This window comes from Polyodon spathula, chromosome 15 (assembly GCF_017654505.1).
Source record: "Polyodon spathula isolate WHYD16114869_AA chromosome 15, ASM1765450v1, whole genome shotgun sequence".
NCBI lineage: Eukaryota > Metazoa > Chordata > Actinopteri > Acipenseriformes > Polyodontidae > Polyodon > Polyodon spathula.
This window is the reverse complement of record NC_054548.1, coordinates 25,183,039-25,204,399: the sequence shown is the minus strand read 5'-3', so window position 1 is coordinate 25,204,399 and position 21,361 is coordinate 25,183,039. Positions and strand designations below refer to the sequence as shown.

At 40.3% G+C, this 21,361-nt stretch overlaps 1 pseudogene; it reads right to left on the bottom strand.

The window, feature by feature from the left end:
• Positions 1 to 203: 203 nt before the first annotated feature.
• LOC121327783 lies at positions 204 to 21,004 on the bottom strand (annotated as a pseudogene).
• Positions 21,005 to 21,361: the final 357 nt, after the last annotated feature.

The window sequence follows — 21,361 nt, the reverse complement described above, 5'->3', positions numbered from 1 at the left end:
GCATTCTTACTTAACCTCATTTTTTCACACCTGCCTAAAACTTTTGCACAATACTGTGTGTGTGTGTGTGTGTGTATATATATATATATATATATATATATATATATATATATATATATATATATATATATATATATATATATATAAAAACGGGTGACACTGTCTAGTGGCAGTTAATAATTAATTGTCACAAAGCAGTGATTTCAAATTACTGTCAAGTAATTGACCGTCTGTTGGGGCGAGGTACACATTTCATGGTAGCAGCCTTCCATAGAGCCGGGGCCAACAAAAGAGTAAGCGTGGTTACACTCAGAATCAGGAGGTAGACCTAAAAAGTGGAAAAAAAAAGCCATTAACAACAGCGAGATGAAAAACAAAAGGGACTGTGGCAGAGCAGAGCTCTGCCCTTTATAAATTGGCAGTTATGGGGTTAAATTCTCCTACCTGCCTGGGTTTATTGTGTTCAGGTGGCTGGGGTTGATTAGAGTAATTAACGATCAATGAGTACCCAGCCACCTGAGATAAAAGGAGGCCTTAGCTTACCACTAAGGAGAGGAGGGAGCTGAGAAAGCAAGCTGGTGTTTGTTGTTTTGTGTTTTTTTTTTGTATTTTCTGATCCAGTGAAGGCATCGCCCAGCCTGGAAACCTTTATTTTTGTAAGTCTTATTTTGTGTCTTTCTATTTGTGTTTAAATCCCTTTGTTTTTGCCCTTGTGCCCTTTTATTTTGTGTTTATTTATAATTAAAGTATTATTTTTTTTGAACTGCAGTCTGTCTCTGGGCCTCTATCCACTTGCCAGCCTGTCACAGGGACCAACTCTTCTTTGCCTAATTTCCCCACAAGATAATAGCAAACACTTGAAACATTTGGAGAAAATGTACCATGTTAAATTCATTTATTATTGCTGAAGATGCTGCTTTCTGTTGGTCAGATTGACACCTGTAATAACAGTAACTTGCCTGAGCAAGAGAGGCCATTTTTTTGTGCCCAGTATTCAAACGTGAACAGCTGGCCGATTAATTCTGGGAACATACACCATCTAGGTAAGACAATTATGACTCAATTGCTCTGTAACAAGTATCATAATCACATACACATCTATACAATAGTTGCACACCAAATACATTTTAAAAAGGCAAAGTGAATAAAGAATGGAAGGCTAAATCACGGAGTTAACATTCCTCGTAAAGGTTGCTGGGATACAGAGTTGCCAATAACTCATCTCCCAGCAGCCTCTGATCTGTCTTCCTGTCACTGTCTCATAGGAATCAATGTTGTTTATGTGACTTTCCCCAGGTTCCAACAACCAGAAAATCATATAGGCAAACACATGACTAATTAAAGCTTGATTATTTATTTATTTTAAAGTTTATTTAAGTTTTTTTTTTTTTTTTTTTTACTAGTTCCTGTTTCTAAATAATTTGATCACCACATAAAAATCAAACAATAAATATAAACTAATATATTTTCTTATTTGTTAACTGAACCAACAAAACCTCCACTCATGTTAATTATTTCATTATTTACCTTTTCCCATTGTATAGGATGCCCACCAGGTTTAGATCCTGGTAAATATGTATTTGCTCCCTGGTAATTTAAGAAATGTTAATGATTCACGATACTAAAAACATTAAAAAATATGTATATAAAGTTTCATTTATTTTAAAGTACTCTTAAATTCCATTTCAACAAAATGTTTATGTCTGGGCTTGTAAAGTTTAGAAAATACTGAAATGTAACTAAATTTGCTTTGTGATGAGTCAAAGGGGTTTCGGTCTGTGATTCAGCCTCCCGACAGTAGAAGACATCAAACCAACTCGGGACTTCCCTTACTAAGATCTCGTGACCATGACGAAAGTCATCTTTATGAGGGGCGGCACCTTGGTGAGGGGCGGAAGTACGAGTGTGTAAATTCCAGCCATTGAAGTCAAGTGAATGATAAGGACACTTGTCAGTTGGGGATTGGTGTTCCACTGACTACAGAGGCGGGACGTTGCATACTGAAGGGAACGTACTACTGTGTTCGGGGTTGGTCCGAAGGAAAATAGGCGGAGTATCGGGTGGAGGGAGAGACGAAAGTTGAGCAGCAGGGTTTTTGAAAATTTTACTAATATTTCTTTTGTCTTTTTTTTGTTTATATCCGGGGACGCCGGGAAGACAAATAAGGACGGTTTTCACTACCTGTTTTGGGATTATTGCTCCAGCACCCCCTCCCTCGCGCCGTTTTGGTTTGTTATTTATTTTTTTTGTTGTGTGTAGAAAATAATAATAAATCAATTTATTTTTGTACACACAAATTACTGTCTGGACATTCCATTAATACACTCGCGCCTCACACGTGGTGTCAGAAGTGAAAATGGATCCAGCTACAGTTTTGGCAATGTTTAGGGAGCAGGAGGAGAAGTGAGAGGAAAGAGAGACACGGCGCCAGGAACAGCTCGCCCAGTTCTTTGGACAGCTGGTGGATAAACTATCAACATCTCCATCAACATCAGAGATAGCTGTTGCCCGGATGTTTGCAGCCCAGCCAAAGCTGCAGAAGATGACTTCGGAAGATGATCTCGAGGCTTTCTTGATTACCTTTGAGAGAGTGGCGGAGGAACATTGGGCCATGAAATTGGCACCCTGCCTGACAGAGGAAGCTCAGGCAGCTTATCGAGCCCTGACGGCCACAGATGCAGGGAAATTTTTTGATCATATTTTAGGTCGGGAAATGGTCTTAGTTTCTACCAGGGGACAATCAAAGCAACAGGAGAAAACAATTGCAGAGATTTTTCTGTTGCAATCCGACCTGTTTAACCCTAAAATCCGCCCAAGAAAAACAAGAAGAGAGCGTCGGGTAGAAAAATATGAGGGAACTCTAAGACGACAAGGGGAGGGGTCTGACGCAAAAGTAAACCAATCGCTTAAACGGCAGGGAAAGGGAGTAGGTATTCAGTGTAACCAGGGCTGCAAGGTTACTAAGGTGGAAGGTCATGTAATAAAAGACACTCCTCTCGGTGTACCTAACCATTGGGACCAAGATATGGATTTGGGATATGAACAACAAAATGATCCCAGGTTACAATATGCTTTGAAACAGGTTAGATATATTGAGGGGAAGGATATGCAGGAAGGACAACCAGTGGTATTTCCGCATTTTTCTGTATCTGGGCACTTATTATATAGAATAACCCGGGCTCCCGGGATGGGACAGCTCGTAAAACAGTTATTGGTTCCTGGGCCTTTTCAGTCAGAAGTCATGAGATTGGCGCATGATATTCCATTTTCAGGTCATTTAGGAACTGAAAAGACAAAGGAGCGAATTCTGGCCCTGTTTTATTGGCCTGGGGCTTATGGTCTTGTGCGGAAGTATGTATCGGAGTGTCCTGAATGCCAATTAGCTGCCCCCAAGTCAGTTCGCCCCACACCTCTGGTTCCACTGCCAATTATTGGGGTACCGTTTGAAAGGATTGGTGTAGATTTAGTAAGCCATCTGGAGGGAGCAGAGTCAGGATATCGGTATATTTTGGTAGTAGTGGACTACGCAACACGATATCCAGAAGCTGTTCCCTTACGCTCTATGAATGCAAAAGCTGTAGCAAACGAATTGGTAAAAATATTCTCTAGGGTGGGAATCCCGAAGGAAATTCTCACTGATCAGGGCACTAATTTTATGTCGGGCTGTATTCAGCAACTATACAAATTATTGAAAATCCGTTCAATTAGAACCTCAATTTTTCATCCTCAAACGGATGGGCTTGTTGAAGGATTTAATCAGACTTTGAAAAATATGTTGCGCCGCTTTGTAGATCAAGAAAAACGCAATTGGGCCAAACTGCTTCCTTACTTGCTCTTTGCAGTTCGTGAGGTACCACAATCCTTAACGTGGTTTTCCCCTTTTGAGCTCTTGTATGGTCGGCAGCCGCGGGGTATCTTGGATCTCATAAGAGAAGGCTGGGAAGAACAGTCAAAAGAGTCTAAAAATGTAGTAAAATATTGCAGTTACGCGATAGCTTAGAATTAGTCGGTCGATTGGCACATGACAATCTCAAAGTGGCACAGCAGAAGCAGCAACAAAGCTACAATAAAGATGCAAGAATTAGGAATTTTTGACCTGAATACAAAGTGTTGTTATTGTTGCCCTCATCGGAATCTAAGTTGTTTGCTAAATGGCAAGGTCTCTTTCAGGTTATTCGAAAAATTGGTAAAGTCAATTATGAGATCCGACAGCCTGGGCGTCGGAAAGAAAGTCAGATTTATCATGTTAATCGCCTCAAACCGTGGAAAGAACGGGAAGTCCATTTTATATCTCCTGCACAGGAGGGAGAGGACTTTGGACCCTCAATTGAGCCAGAGTCAGCAATTGAGGTCCTGATGGGGGAACAATTAACTCCTGATCAGCGCGAAGAGGTAAGCAGTCTAATAAAATGTTCAGGGATGTGTTTTCTAACATGCCTGGAAGAACTCATTTGATTGAACATGCTATTATCACTTCGCCGGGTCTAAGAGCTAGACAGAGACCGTATCGCGTTCCAGAGAGTCGGAGAGATTCTGTTCGGAGGGAGGTGGAGTGTATGTTGAAACTTGGGGTAATTGAACCTTCCCGAGGCGAGTGGTGTAGCCCATTTGTACCAATAGACAAGCCAGATGGGTCACTACGATTATGTATCAATTTTAGGAGGGTGAATGCTATCTCCAAGTTTGATGCATATCCCATGCCTCGAGTAGATGAACTCTTAGACAAGCTGGGGTGAGCTTGGTTTATTTAAACTCTGGGTCTGACGAAACGATATTGGCAGATTCCATTAACAAAAGCCTCTCGTGAGAAAATGGCATTTTCAACCCCAGAGGGTCTTTTTCAATTTTGTACTATGCCGGATATTACTACCTCAGAGAGAGTACGTAGCTGCGTATATCGATGATGTAGTCATTTATAGTTCTTCCTGGAGAGAACACTTGAATAGATTAGAAGCCGTCTTACAGTCTCTGAGGACGGTGGGGCTCACAGCGAACATGGCAAAGTGCGGTATTGGAAAAGAAGAAACTAAATATTTAGGTTTCATAATGGGTATGGGTAGAGTGAAACCGTTGGTTTCAGAAGTCCAGACTTCGTTGGATTCACCGGTACCTACCACGAAAACCCAGGTGAGATCACTGTTAGGGTTGGCTGGTTATTACCGCCGCTTTATTCCACACTTTTCCACTATAGTGACCCCTCTCACTGATCTCACTAAAAAGAACGCTCCAAATAAAATTAAGTGGAGTGCAGAATGTCAGACGGCCTTTGAATCTATTAAAACTAATTTGAGTCAGGCCCCAGCATTAGTAAGCCCGGATTTCAGCCGAGAGTTCATCCTGCAGACAGATTGCATACTAAAGGGAACGTACTACTGTGTTCGGGGTTGGTCTGAAGGAAAATAGGCGGAGTATCGGGTGGAGGGAGAGACAAAAGTTGAGCAGCTGGGTTTTTGAAAATTTTACCAATATTGTTTTTTGTCTTTTTTTTTTATGTCCAGGGACGCCGGGAAGACAAATAAGGACGGTTTTCACTACCTGTTTTGGGATTATTACTCCAGCACCCCCTCCATCATGCCGTTTTGTTTTGTTATTTGTTTGTTTTTGTTGTGTATAGAAAATAATAACACTGTGTAACAAAAAAAATACAGTATAATTGTAAATCTCGAAAAACTACTCACTTCTAAATCTTTTGTAGTTATCTTTGTATTACTTTAGTATAAATACATGTTAATTTGGATTCATATGTTGTTTTTTTCTGACTTTATGTGAACGAAAAGACACACATTTGCCCATTTTCTCATTGGAAATAGTGATATTTTGAAATACCACTGTCCTGGTCACAAAAGCAAAGTTTGTGGGGAATAATAGCCATTTTCTATACTTTTGAGGCATAAGCAATTAGGAAATAACACTTACTACCCAGGAACAAAAATTGTATTACATAGTGTAATAAATCAATTTATTTTTGTATACACAAATTACTGTCTGGACATTCCATTAATACACTCACGCCTCACATGCTTGCTTTCCTAAATTTGGATATGCTGGGGATAAATCTTTTGGCAAGAGCAGACCTTCCAGGATCCAAAGCGTAAAAGGTTTATTTGCCTTTTAAACAATGTGTGGCTAAACAAAATATAAGTCTACACAAAACACAACATTCTCCATGATAAGGGGTGAAGTAGCAAATCCAAACATACCACTATAATCGATGGCCCACAACCACACCCAAGACGTGAAGCTCAGCCCTACCTCTCGAGAGATGATGCCCGCTCGTCGAGCTCGGCTGCCCAGGATGAAAGAGAACTCGCTGACCTGTGCCAGCCCTGCAGACACGATCCACTTGATGCACTGGCTGCTCTTTGGCAGGATCAGGGAAAGAACCAGTCCTGCTATAAAAAACAAAACAAGAAGTCTCATACTGACGAACGCAGTTAGGGAAACATTTGTTCAATGTCAAATGACCTTATACTTTATCTATATATATATATATATATAATATTATATATATATGAAAAATACATTTATGGAATATGCAATTACAGTACTGCATTTCGTCACATATTTTACCATTTGATGACAGATTTCTTTATCCCTGTGGAAGGAAATGCCAGAGCGGTGATGTCAGGCCAGAAGAAGGGACAGAAAACAAACCAGGGTACTGTAGTGAAAAGACACAGCGCGCGCTGTTTATTAAACACAAAAATAAAATATTTGAACAAAAATAAACACTGCTCACAGAAAAACAAAAAGATGAACAAAAACAAATCACAAACACAATAATAACCCTTAAGGTCCGGCTGGGCAGTAGCCTTCACGGATCCTTTAAGTTTCAATTTTGTTTTTAGTTTTACTTTTCGCTCTCCCGTTCTCCACTTCTGAACATCCACCACTGAGGGAAGAGAGCTGCAAGTATTTATGCAGGTGACCATCTCCCGAATAGCAACAAATGAATCACTTAATTTGGGAGATGGCCACCTTCTGCACAAAGTTTTTAGTCATTCCTGGCAGAGCCTCTGCCAGAACACGTCGAAATAAAAACAAAACAACAAAACTAACACGGCTACGCTGTCAAAACAATAACCAAACACACGCCGTTCCGCTGTCATATATATATGTACACAAAATAAACTGAATACAACAAACAAATAATAAACACAGGGACGGAGGGGGAGACCCCGTTCTAAAAATAAACATACTGAACAGGGCTGCTCGCCCTGTTACAATCCCCATTATTACTCACAGCTGATTTATTGGCTGTTATCATGACAGTGTTTTTTTTTCTGTCCAATAGGAACTGAGACTAATCGGCAACAGAACAATAAAATCCATTAGACTTGGAATGCCAATATGAACCAACCAGCATTTTGTCAAGAAAAGTCATAGTTAAATTAATTTTAATATATGCATTTCTCAGATATTTAATTCTGTTGTCTGTGTGACATGCTGTGAGGGTTGGGTTGTTAACACTGATTCCAGGACATTTTTAACCAGATGCAGGAGAACAAAGGTTGTAGATAAGGCACAAAACACAAACTGTGTTAACTCTTTGAAGCTCGCCTTTCAAAATGCTATCTGGTTGTAAGCGGTCATAAAACTTACCAAGGCAAGCTATAGTTACAATGCAGTTGTTAAAATGCTTTAAGAATCCTTTTTAATTACATAACTTGCTGTCACAAGTTTAATAGTTATTTTAAGTAAGTTTCCCAATAAATCTGAAGTGTTTGTGTTTTAAATGAATATTATAAACTAATAACTATTTTTAAATATTATCCTTTGATTGTATTATGATGTGTTTTATATGCTTGTAATCTTAATTTTGTATAGAAAATGAAAATGAAATTCGTATGCTTCTTCAATGAATGTAACTAAAGTTATATTGAATGGGAGGTTTAAATTATAAATATAAAATCCTATGATAACAAAATAGGCCGATAAATTCCATTTCTAACACACCCTTTTCACGTGACACGCAACTGTATATCAAATACTGTGAGCCCATGGAAGGACCAACAAGGATTTGTTTACAGTACAAGGGAACACCTATACATTGTGTTATTTCAATTCAAAACAAGGATTTTCACTCTCTCTGGACACTGGACTCTCTCTGGGTTCTCGCTGGATTCGCTCTTTCTTCAATCTCATCGCTCTCAACTCATCAAACTCTGAAATTCTTCAACAAAGACGCAATGACGTAATCTTCAAAGCTGTCCCGGAGAAGATGGGCTGTCTCTGGAACAACGAAAGCTTTTGCTTACAGTACAGACTTCACAGAGATACTGCACTGTGCTGCTGCACAGCTAACTTCTACAGAGAGGATGGATGTGTTAAGAAGATTTTGTTTTAAACATCACACCAACAGAATAAGTGTCAAACTTACATTGTGTGTTTACAAGTAACTGAACTGAAGCCATGATACTGATATCATCACATGCGTGCTTAGCTGTGCACCTCGACGACGATATATATATACAAAAGTGATGAACTCTGCTTTGAGAATATGAATAAATGTAATAATTTGTTTGTTCGGTTTATTTTTGTCTTATAACAAATATACATTTATGATTGATTTGAAATACTTAAACATACATAATATTAATTGTTAATCTCTTTTTATCATGAATCTGGGGATAATTAAGCCAGAATCACTAGTTCTTATTGAGGGATTGTATTTATTAGGGTTAAAAATTACATTATGAGCTATAATGGGTATTTTCTTTAATGGTAATTGGCGAAGACACAGTTGTGACATAAACCCTAGATAAACAATGTAAATATGCATGACATCTTCAAATCTATATTTTCACATGTACTGTCAAAGATACATCAGGGGAATTATTTAGCCTCCAGTCATTAGGCAAGCATAAAATGAGTTTCAGCTGTGTTTAATTATTGTGGAAAATGACTAACCGAGGCATCAACACTTTAGATTATAATCACAAATTGCATTGTACCTAAAAGCCCCGGTAGCAGTCACATTGACGGCCACAAAGAAAACAATTGTCTTTCTGCAGTATGTTTAGCTGTAATTAGATTAGTCTACTTTCTGCCTGAGTGAATGACTGACAGTCTATTGTTTTTCAATCAGACTTTTCAAAGGCTGACGTCTGCTGACAGGTGTGCTGTTTTGGTCAGTTAGATAGCATCGGGACTAGTGAAAAAAAAATACCAGAGACCGTGGTGTTTTTCAACACAACAAAATATGGAGTTGATGTTTTAGATCAGATGGCATGGAAGTATTCAGTGAAAGCTGGCTCCCGACGGTGGTCTGTTCAGGTGTTTTACAAGGTATTGGACCTGGCAGCCATCAGCTTCTGGGTACTTTACAAAGAATGTACAGAGAAGAATTTACCAAGCAGAGAATATATTTAGCACAGGAACTGTGCAAGAAGCATTTGGAACAGAGGGAGATTGCCAAGATTGTACCCACAGCTGAAGCTGGCAACCCAGCTGAGAGCTACCAATGCCAGGTTGGCAAGTGCAACAAAAATAAAACTTCGGACAGCTGTGCCCTGTTCATAAAGGTGGCGTGGAAAAGTACATTATCTGTGTTGATTTCTTCTGTACAATGTTATCTTTTAAGTTTATTTATGTACGTTTCCTGGACAATCCTAGCCTTGTGGCATGGGGCATTAACCTGCTAAAAAAAATCAATAACAAATGGTGTGGCAGAGCAAAGCTCTGCCCTTTTTAAATTGGCAGGGATGGGGTTAATTTCCCCTACCTGCCTGGGTTTATTATGTTCAGGTGGCTGGGGTTGATTAGTTGATTAGGTTAATTAATGATCAATCAGCGCCCAGCCACCTGACATAAAAGGAGGCCTCTGCTTCTCATTTGGGAGGAGGGAGCTGAGGAAGCAGGTTGGTGTTTGTGGTTGTTTTGTGATTTTTAAATTTTGATAAATCCAGTGAAGGCATTGCCCAGCCTGGAAACCTTATTTTTGTAAGTTTTGTTTTGTTATCTTTCTATTTGTGTTTAAAGATCTTTATTTTGCCCTTGTGCACTCTCATTTTTGTGTTTATTTATAATAAGTTATTTTTTTGAACTTCAGACTGTCTCTGGGCCTCTATCCACTCGCCAGCCTGCCACATTTGGTGTTAGGGGTGGGATAGCACCACCTAGAGGCTCATAGCAGTATTTATTTATTTATTTTCATTTTTTGGAATTTTTGGGATAATTTTATTTTTTGAAAAAAAAATAAAAATGGGAAAGAAGAGCAGACAGCGGCAAAGTCAGGACAAGCAGCAGCTGAAGAAATGTAAGCTGCTGCAGCCACCGCTGGAGGACCCGGCCAGCCTCTTCCGCTGGTGTTCCTGGTGCGGGAAGGAGGACCATCGTTGGTGGTCCTGCCCAGACGTGCCACCAGAAAACTGGTGTGGCCGGTGTGAGGAGGACGGCCACAACTGGGCAGGATGCCCCTACAACCAGGCCCAAGAAGAGGTGTCGTGTTCACCCTGGGCATCAGGGGCCACCCCACTACCTCCAGCACCACCACCTTCACCACCGTCCCAGGAGATCTGGGACTGGTTGATGCACCCTGAGGCAGACCTCGTCCATGATCTCCCCATAGTTATCAACACGCTGTGGCATCGAGATGGGGAGAGGTGGGAACAGTGGGAGGAACAACACCACCCGGCGTCCTTCCCAGAGGTTGCCCTCATGGTGGTTAATTACCTGGCGGTAGACATGGGAGATGCCCCGGTCACTCCAATAAAGAGGGGTGAGCCGCCTTCCCGAGAGCCAGAGAGGGGTGAGCCGCCTTCCCGAGAGCCAGAGAGGGGTGAGCCGCCTTCCCGAGAGCCAGAGAGGGGTGAGCCGCCTTCCGAGAGCCAGAGAGGGGTGAGTGTGAGCCGCCTTCCCCAGAGCCAGAGAGGGGTGAGGAGCCGCCGTCGCTCCCAGAGCCAGAGAGGGGTGAGGAGCCGCCGTCGCTCCCAGAGCCAGAGAGGGGGGAGGAGCCGCCGCCGCCGCTCCCAGAGCCAGAGAGGGAGGAGCCGCCGCTCCCAGAGCCAGAGAGGGGTGAGGAGCCGCCGTCGCTCCCAGAGCCAGAGAGGGGTGAGGAGCCATCGCCGCTCCCAGAGCCCGAGAGGGAGGAGGAGCTGCCACTCTCAGAGCCCGAAAGGGAGGAGCCGATGCTCTCAGAGCCCAGAGGGGAGGAGCTATGGCCCAAGGATGCCTGCCTTGCACCGCCCAGGGATGCCACTCCCGCTCCGTTCAGGGATGACACATTTGGATCGCCTGGGGTTGCCTGCTGCTTCACATCGCCTGGGGTTGCCTGCTACTCCGCATCACTTGGGACTGCTAGTGTCTCCTTTTTAGATTTGCGGCCGGTGTACGTTTTACATGGGGGGGAGGTGTGTGGCAGAGCAAAGCTCTGCCCTTTTTAAATTGGCAGGGATAGGGTTAATTTCCCCTACCTGCCTGGGTTTTTTATGTTCAGGTGGCTGGGGTTGATTAGGTTAATTAATGATCAATCAGCGCCCAGCCACCTGACATAAAAGGAGGCCTCTGCTTCTCATTTGGGAGGAGGGAGCTGAGGAAGCAGGTTGGTGTTTGTGGTTGTGGTGATTTTTAAATTTTGATAAATCCAGTGAAGGCATTGCCCAGCCTGGAAACCTTATTTTTGTAAGTTTTGTTATCTTTCTATTTGTGTTTTAAAGATCTTTATTTTGCCCTTGTGCACTTTCATTTTTGTGTTTATTTATAATAAGTTATTTTTTTGAACTTCAGACTGTCTCTGGGCCTCTATCCACTCGCCAGCCTGCCACAGATGGATACACTGCTGCCATGAAGGGATGCACCTGATTGACAATGATGTTCAGATATCTTGTGGCATTCAAACGTTGCTCCACTTTTATCAAGGGGCCCAATGGATGCCATAAAACATACCCCACACCATCATACCACCACCACCAGCCTGCAATGTTGACACAAGGCATGATGGATGCATGTACTCATGTGGTTTTCTCCATACCCTAGTCCTCCCATCAGCGTGAAACAGCAGGAACTGGGATTCACCAGGCAATGTTTTTCCAATCCTCCAGTGTCCAGTGTTTTTGTTCCTTAGCCTACTGCAACCACAGTTTCTTGTGTTTTGCTGAAAGTGGAACTCTGATAGGTCGTTGGCTGCCATACCTTCTTTCCCATTCGTGTCAAGGTACGATGAGTTGTGCATTCTTTTATGGGTCTTTTGTCACCAATGTTGTACTGGACTGTCAGTTGACTAACTGTAGCCCTTCTGTTGCTCTGCACAATTCATGTCAGCCTCCTTTGGCCTTTCATCAATGAGCCGTTTTCGACCACTGGCCTGCCATTGGCTGGATGTCCTTTGGGTGGTGGACCATCCTTGATACACACAGGAAACTGTTGAGCGTGAAAAACTCAGCAGCGTTGCAGTTCTTGACACACTTAAACCAGCGCGCCTGGCACCTACTACCATACCCCGTTAAAAGGCACTTAAATCTTTTGTCTTGCCTATTTACCCTCTGAATGGCACACATACACAATCCATGTCTTAATTGTGTCAAGGCTTAAAAATCCTTCTTTAACCTGTCTCCCCTTCATCTACACTGATTGAAGTGGATTTAACAGGTTACATCAATAAGGGATCATAGCTTTCACCTGGATTCACCTCGTCAGTCTATTTCTTGGAAAGAGCAGGTATTCCTAATGTTTTGTACACTCGGTGTGTGTGTATGTATGTAAGTATATATATATATATATATATATATATATATATAATATATATATATATATATATATAGATATATAATGTACTTCGCCATGTTTCGGTTGTTTTTTTGTCTCAGCTATAATGGCACACACTTTGGGACCGTAATAATTTTCGTTTCCCAAAAAAACAATTTCGTTAACCTGTTCTCCCTTCCTTCCACAAAACTGCTTTGTCGGTAGTCTTCCTGACGTTTTCCCCGATAAACCAGCATTATCAGAAAGACTGCTGCGGGGCTTCTAGGTATGAGTATATCTCCGGTCCTTCTAGTGTTAAAAAACAACTACCAACAATAATACTAGAGGTCAGTTTAACTGTTCTATAAAAAAACAACAACAACAACAACAAGAGAATGGCTTATTGGTTAAGACAGATGGTTCAGATAATATAGTGCAGCCAGCCTGAAAGGGACATGCAAGATTTGAACCACATATTCAATTGCATCTAGAACACTGGATATTTAATTTAATCATGTGGTCCAGAAAGCATCTGATACACTATCATTTTTAAAGTGTCCTAGATATGCATCAGTTTAGTTTTTTTTTTTATCATATGGTAGGGTTCTGTCTAGTATACTTTCTGGTGCAAGTAGATGAAGGAAAATTAACTTCAAATGATTTGGTTGCATTTATGTTTTCCTCAGTTCTGTTCCTTAATATTCAAGTCTTGCAAACAAATCTATAATCATTTTACATGCCACTCAGTTTATATTAGATGAAATACAGTTTGGCCCTAGATCATGAATAAAGAAAAAAAAGACTTTACCTTCATTATCACCAGTAAGACAGTGAGTTCATAGAGAACAAAGGTGGGGAACACATGAAAACCTGCCATGGATCAGAACATAGAATCATAAGGATCAATTAATGGGGGAGGACATCATATAACAACCCTTTAAAACTGTACAAAGCATAGCAAAGTATGATAAAGCACAATGAAAGCATGGTAAAGCACAGGTAAGAGCATTGCAAAGCACACATAGGTATGGTAAAGCATAATAAAAAAACATGGCAAACCATGGTAGACTACTGTTAATGCATAGTATAACCATGGGGGAGGTGTGGAAAAACTACAAAATTACCATGCAAATTTACTGTGGTAACCTTTCAGGAATCAAATGAAAATTGAACAAGTCAGCCCTCCTTAAAAGAGAGTATTTTTATTTTAGTTTAAAACATGGTTACGCAGACGACAAAAGAAAAAAGATAAAATAGCAGACGCGTTTTGGCTATCAAGCCTTCATCAGTGCATCGTGAAGGAACAAAGAGACTCAAATATATAGGCTTAACAAGAGTCAGGTGTATGATTAGTACATTTACAAGTTAATCAAGTCAGGAAGGATGAGTTGGGGGTCTCTCTATATGTGTATTTATTACATTTTCCAGTTTATCCCTTCTGCTTCTATACATTGCATCTTGCCCTGGCTCTTTGTCACAAAGGTGCTTTTAAGATTGCTTTGAGTACTTAAATACTTTTCTATAGAAAGTCATTAAAGCTGTCATTAACAAACACTTATTATATACAATTCTGAAAATACAGTACCTCTCAATAGATGCAAAGAATATAATGGCAAGGAAATCTCTTATTGGTTCAATGCAGGACATGACCTCTTCAGTGATCAGATGACCTTGTGATGACATGAGAGCTCCAGCCAAAAAACAGCCCTATTCCATTGAGACATCCAGCATCTCTGTTATCTGCAGCAGGGAAATCAGACTCATTAAAACCTTTTTTTTTAATACTTAGAATTCCAGAAGAGATTTAAGATTTTCACATTTTATTTCCTTCTATAAAATGAATAATAAGGGCCTCCCTTATTATATGCTATCCAATGGCAATAAATATAATTTGGGTTATCCTCTTTGTCATCTTTGCTAGCATGATTGGACTGTGTTGTTTTATTCACTGATTGCCTCCACGGTTACAGTTTGTATTGCAATTAGTGTTATCTGAGTAAATAACCTGTGAATACAAAATAAAAAAAAGCTCTCTGGGGTATACACAAGGGTCTTGTTCTTTATTTCTTTAAAAAAATTAAATATTGAGCCAGTGGCTGAATCATTATTTTTCATTATTCAAACATATAAACTCCACTCACAGGGAGGCTTAAATAATGTTAAATAATGGTATCATCCATCTGCATGGCAAAGATTTGACTCCATTTTTTAGGACTAGTAATGGCGATCAGCAGTTAGGCAAGGAAAACGTTTAAATCAGAGTAATTTTTACCGGAAACGTTCGACTGCAACAAACCAGACAAATCATGCACAGGACAGTTTGGGCTGGCACCTTTTAACTGAAGCTTGGCACTCCTATACTTCTATAGAGCATATTCATAGAAAATATACTAGCGGTTTTCCCTTGCAACTCTGAGTCTCACTATACACAATCACTTTGATTTATTTAAAACACTTACTGTATATGGACAGAGTCACACACCAATACAAATAATCTGCTGTGTAAAATATGCAATATCATTATTAAATAACATACCATCAACATAGCAAAGATGATGGCTGACACTCCCAAGACAAGTATCTCCTTATTCCCCTTGCACTCTGCATGCAGTTTTCTGTAATAAGGCCCAATCAGGTATGTCTTGATGACAACACAGATGAGAAAAACTGCTGCCAGGGAGCAGAGGATTTGGCCAAAAAGGAAAAATATGCAGATACTTTCCATAAAGACACTAGGGGGAAAACCAAAAAAGCACAATGTGACCACAGCTATACATATCCAATAGGCTAAGGGGTTCTGATTTTAACTTGTTATGATATATTGTAATGGAATCAACATAGATGTCTGGTTACAATCACAAATAAACTAGGTGAAATTTCTGCTTATTTACATGTGTTTGTTCCAACTATTTTGCTTGTTCTGACTGCTGGTACAGTTCTTGGCATCCTGAACCCTTGAGTGCTTGTGGGAGGATGCATGAGCTGTGTCCAAACCAACTTAATCTAGTTCCCCTCTCAAGAATTCAGTATCTGTCAATCCCTGAAGCAATTTTATAAATGTTTTAGCTGCAACTATTAAGAATTATTAATACAGCTACCCCTTTACCTTTCTCAAAACTTAAAGCTAGTACAATATAAATATTTATTTCCTCAGCCCTGATGTTAACCAGTGGATCTCTAGTTACCTGTTATAATTGCTTCCTCCTGCTTGGATGAGGGTTAGCATCACAGCAACAAACAAGCTAAGCTGCACAATCCTGCATGACCAGCATTCCAAGCAGCACACTGCTGTAGTCAACTTCACCTGCCCGGTGAAATAAAAACACAATTAACTGTCTTTGCTAATTTTTTGGACTTTAAACTGACAAGCAGTCTAAAGGGTTTGAGTAAAATAAATGGAAATTTAAGTTACTCGAAACAATAACCCACCATGCTTTTGTCACTGAAAATGCTAAAAGTGTACAGAAGTATTTATACGGTCTCTTCCAAAACTGAACGTTGTTGGAGCTTTGTTAATCATCATTGCAGTAACACATTTTTGGAGGGTAAAATGATTAACATTTGGGAAACCACTACACTTGCAGGATGGATTTCTTAATAAAATCTTTCTCCGGTATTTGAAGGCAGGGCCATTATCTATGCAGGGATACCAAGATATTTCGTGAGCACAGTGTTGAGTTGGGGTAAGATGGGCAATAAATTCCCCTCCCCTTGTCCTTCTGCATTCCTAGAAAACACTTAGAGGTACCACCACACTTCTGAGACAGTTTTCTCATTTAATTATTTTTACTTAAAGATGAAACTGCTATCTATTTACTCATCTGGGCCACCAAAATATTTAATTAGCAAATGAGCAAAGTAGCATTATTCATTACCTTCCTTTTCTCCCCTGGCACACCCAGAAAGAAACCTGGACACAAGTGGTGTGCTGGACAGCGACAGACAGGTCGAAATAAAGATGGTCTGCACTGGTTTGATTCTTAACAGTTGTTCCCATAACAAGCCAAAAGCCACCATCAGGAATGTCATGCAGCAAGGTCCTTGCACTGAGATTTTCCAGACCTAGAACAAAAAATAAAAATAGCAAAAGAGTTACTAAAACATAGTTTATAAATCTGTTAACCTAAATTGCAAATAATATTCTGTAAAAACTATTTTTTTGAAAATACAAAGCATGTTAAGGTGTCTTGTTATGGGCCTTTGATCATGATATACTGAGATAATAAATAGCATGGATATTTCTTTATAAATAATGAAACAGAAATGACAGGATTCAAAACTCTCAAAGCAGAAGCCAAGCAAATTAATTGACTTGTTTGTACGCCCTTCTTCAGCAGCATTACCACATTCGTGTGAAAGTGGGTGAAATGTGACTCATATCAAAATGCTGTTGCAGTGATACAGGAAGGTAGTCCAGGGACTGTGCCAGGGGTGCAGTCTTGATATGCAGCAGGCAGTATTCAGATCTTTCAGTATCAGAGTCATTTCCCTCATGGTAAGTGTTAGCATTCTCTGCTGTTAAGATTCTCCACTCCAGTTTAGAAGGGTCAGTGCTTTTGTGTTGTAATGGATGACATGTTCATAATTCATTGGTTCCAGCCACTCAACACTTTGAAGTGTTGATATGTTAAAAGAAAAAAAAAAAAAACACATTTCCACTTGACCCTGACTCTTAAATTCAAGCAGAAATTAGCCACAAATTATTACAAAATTAGAGACCCCTAACACATGCATATCCAGCAAACACAGTTTTATTAAAGAAAGTGCAAAGATAATAGACACACAAGTGAATATTAGTGACTATGAGTATCAAGAACAAACTGCACAATATAATCATCTTAATATAAGCAATGAACACAGGACATATTGCTTAGATACTGCACCTTTCTCAGCTCTTCAGGGGAAAACTCCAGACCGACAACAAACAATGTAAAGAAGACACCAAATTCTCCCAGAGTTTCAACCTGTACAATCGACTGGGAGATAAAAGCTACATTTAATAATATATCAAATATAGTCAAACTTCACATAAAATACATTTATTGAGTACATTTTTTAAGATGGATATTGAGGAATAAGCCCAGGTGAAAAATTGAACAGCTGCATACTTGATATGCATCCTATCGCCAGGGAGATCGATATATAGAGAGACATATGGTAGTAAATTAAACCTATCTTGTGCATGAATGCATTGTGATGGCTGGGTGTAGGCTGTAATACTGGTTAATCTCTATAAGGTCTCTGACAGCCAGTGAACTGCCAGTTTTTTTTTTTTGTAAATGTAAAATGTCATATAGCACTACTCTGTTTTAAAAGGTTTAATAATTAATTCATAACTAATTTAACAATCTCTGCTGGAAGTGGGACCCAATCCAATTCCTCCAAGGGAGATGACAACAAGACCACTAGGCCAGTGTTGGATTCAGTGAGGATGGTGAGGATGTACTGGTTGTTCTGGAAGTCAATCAGCATGCTCAGCCCCAGGTCATATTCTACCTCCCGCTTGAAATAGTTCCTCCGAGAGTCCTGATGATCATCCTCCACCCAGAGAACCGCTTCCACATTGACACCTTTGACCAGCTGAGAGAGAGAGAGAGAGAGAGAGAGAGAGAGAGAGAGAGAGAGAGAGAGAGAGAGAGAGAGAGAGAGAGAGAGAGAGAGTTGTGCCTTTAGGTTGCATCCGCACACTTCATGCTGGGTTCATTTCATTTTTCTGGAAAAAGTGTTGGCCCAATGCTCAATTGCCTTAGTATTTTATGGGGCCACCTTTAACGCGAATGTTTTAGCGTGAAAGTTAGTTCCTCAACAAGACAGAGGAATGTCTAGGGCGGAGATGATCTACACTTTTTCACACATTGCTCTTCTCGCTAATAAAGCACCTGAATATCACACATCCTTCACGGTAGGGCACGCTCTTGAAAAGAATAGATATCTGTGCATTACATTTAAACTATTTAGACATCAGTAAACAAGGTATAGAGAAATATGCTTTTTTTTAAACAGTTTTTTCACAAGGGATAAGCTCATTAGTTGAAATAGGTGTAAATATAGGGACGACTTTATCTACACATCAACAAGCATTCCATCAGTGTATTAGGTAGCTGTCAAAAAAATGTTTTTTTCCTGAACCCACTTTATGTATTGTAGCTGAAGCCCTCCCCAATGCTCTAGACTAGATGAAGTCATGTGACCTTGTGGCAGGGTGCCCTGCCCCTGTGTGTGTTTATGTTGCCTGTTATATGTGTTATTGTAGTGGTGCATGGAATGTGGGTTATGTAGCACAGGTGATGTAAAATGTATATTTGTATTTAGGCACGGGGATTGCACAATCACTTCACGTGCAGACTAAAATGGATATTTGTATGGGTTAACAGGGAGTGCACAATTAGTTCACATGCTGACTATGCCGAGATTCAATTGAATGATTGATTAGCAATCGAGTGTCGGCACAGCTGGATAAAAGAGTGAGTGTTTTACTCACATGGGATTGGGTGTACAGCGAGGAGGTATGGGAGAGAGGAGAGAAAATGAAAATAATAACAACTGCTACTCGAGCTGGCTTAGTACCAGTGCAATACTTGTTGTATTTAGTGTTTGTTTAGTGTTCGTCCACTGTTTGTTTGTTTTGGCCAATGTGCCATTTTGTTTGTTCAGTGTTTTGTTTTCTGTTTAAACCTTTTATTTTCAATAAATCAGCGCAACAGTGCAATTCACTCACCATTCTGTGTGTTTCTTCCTGGCCTGACATCACCACACAAGCCAACCTGTCACAGACATACAGAACAGGTACCAGGAGGTACTGCTTTGACTTCTTACCCAGAGAAGTGCTAACTACTTCCTATTTTAGATATGTAGATATAAGAAGACGAAACATGAAAGAGAAAAAAAGTCTTCACATACTAGCTTGTTATCGTCGAAAGCATGTTCCTCAATCTCCTCCTCCAATCGATCAGCTGCTTTCCAGACATCTTTTAAGATCTCATCCAGGATAGACAGGCTCTTGTTCTGTTGCTGCATGCTTTTGAGGGCCGCTGCTTGATGTTTCTCAGCTGCCATGAGCTCTACAAACTCTTGTTCCTCCTATCATTATTTGTCAGGAAGAGAAAGAATTTAAATGAATTACCCCATTCCCACTGCAAACTCTTTTGCCATCTCCTCCTGGCAAGTTACTAGCTTTTTAATTAACTGTGATAGTCACAAAAGTGCACGGTCAGCTATTTATTTATTTTTTTAATCCAATAACAAAGCTCCCAGAAAGGAGAAGCCAGGCTTCTCATGCTTAAAGAGAAGCCAGGTTTAACTCAAGAACACATCACAAAACATGTCGCAAGCCACTATGCATTTAGAGTGGTACACTGCTACAGATAAGGATGAAAAACATAGCTTCAAATCTTAGTTTACTGAGAAAAAAAAAAACTACTGGCAGAACAGAATGGTATGATGACCTAAACTGATCTCTGTAACCCGGTTTATAAAGTTTGTTTAGAATTTTTTTCTGCTAAACATAGTACAAGTTAAACATTTTCTGGTTTGAAGATAATGATTTCTGTTTTGAGTTTATGTATTGTAAACTGTGCAGATTGTATCCAAGATCGAGAAGTTACTCAGCTCTGACAGTATTGGGTCATTCCAACTGTGTTTCCTCTATTTGTGTTTGATGGAGATGAGGGACCCAGGGTAGCTGTGTGTCTACAAAACAAGAGATGTGCAACCACAAAGCACCACATGGTGAGAACATGTGTGATGGTACTCATTTTTCTCATGTGGGAGATTACTTTTTTGGAATTTACATTATATTTAACCCGTTGTTGGACCCTGAACGACTTCCCTCGTACAGTCACCCAGAACCTTTCTCTCTTTCCTAGCTACTTACCTTAATGGCAGCCTCCCTCAGGGCCTCCAGCCGCTGCCTGCTGCTCTCCTTCATGTTCACCATGTCCTTGTAGTCCCCCTGCAGCACCCTCTGTAGGCCGTGGATGGCCTGGAAGACCAAATTCCCACTCTCGATCAGATCCTTCATGAAGATCTCAAAGGTGTGCACCTGGAAAAGCTTCTCAGCGTCCGACAGTCCGGGGTTCTTCTCCACCAGTCTGATGGCTCCCTTCAGCTTGTTCAGGACCACGGCCTTCAGGCGGAGCAGACTGGACATCTTGTGGCAGTTCTCGATCACCCACTGCCTCCCCTGCGTCACAGTTGCCCCCTTGCCACGATGAAGCTTGATGGCATGCTTTGCCACGCCCACATGTTCCGTGGAAACCAGCAGCTGGCACTTTAAAAGTGCCATGAAGACCCACAGAAAGAAGAGGCTGGGATCCTTCATTCTTAGTTATGCCTCATTTTTCTTTTTCGTGGGAGACCTGAGAAAAGAAGCATTTTTACTATATAAGTGTAGCCCATATATACATATATATATATATATATATATATATATATATATATATATATATATATATATATATATCACAATCCTTTTCACACATACACATGCACACGTAATACAATATTGTTTACCAATGGATGACTTGTCTATAGCATTAAACTTCAGTTTTTGTAACTTTCTGACATTCAAATACTTGCATAGCACTGACCTTTGGGTTACAGTACTCTACATCAAGTTACTGTAAAAACAGTGAATTCATTACTCTATAAATTACTTTAGTCATAGTTTTTTTGTGCC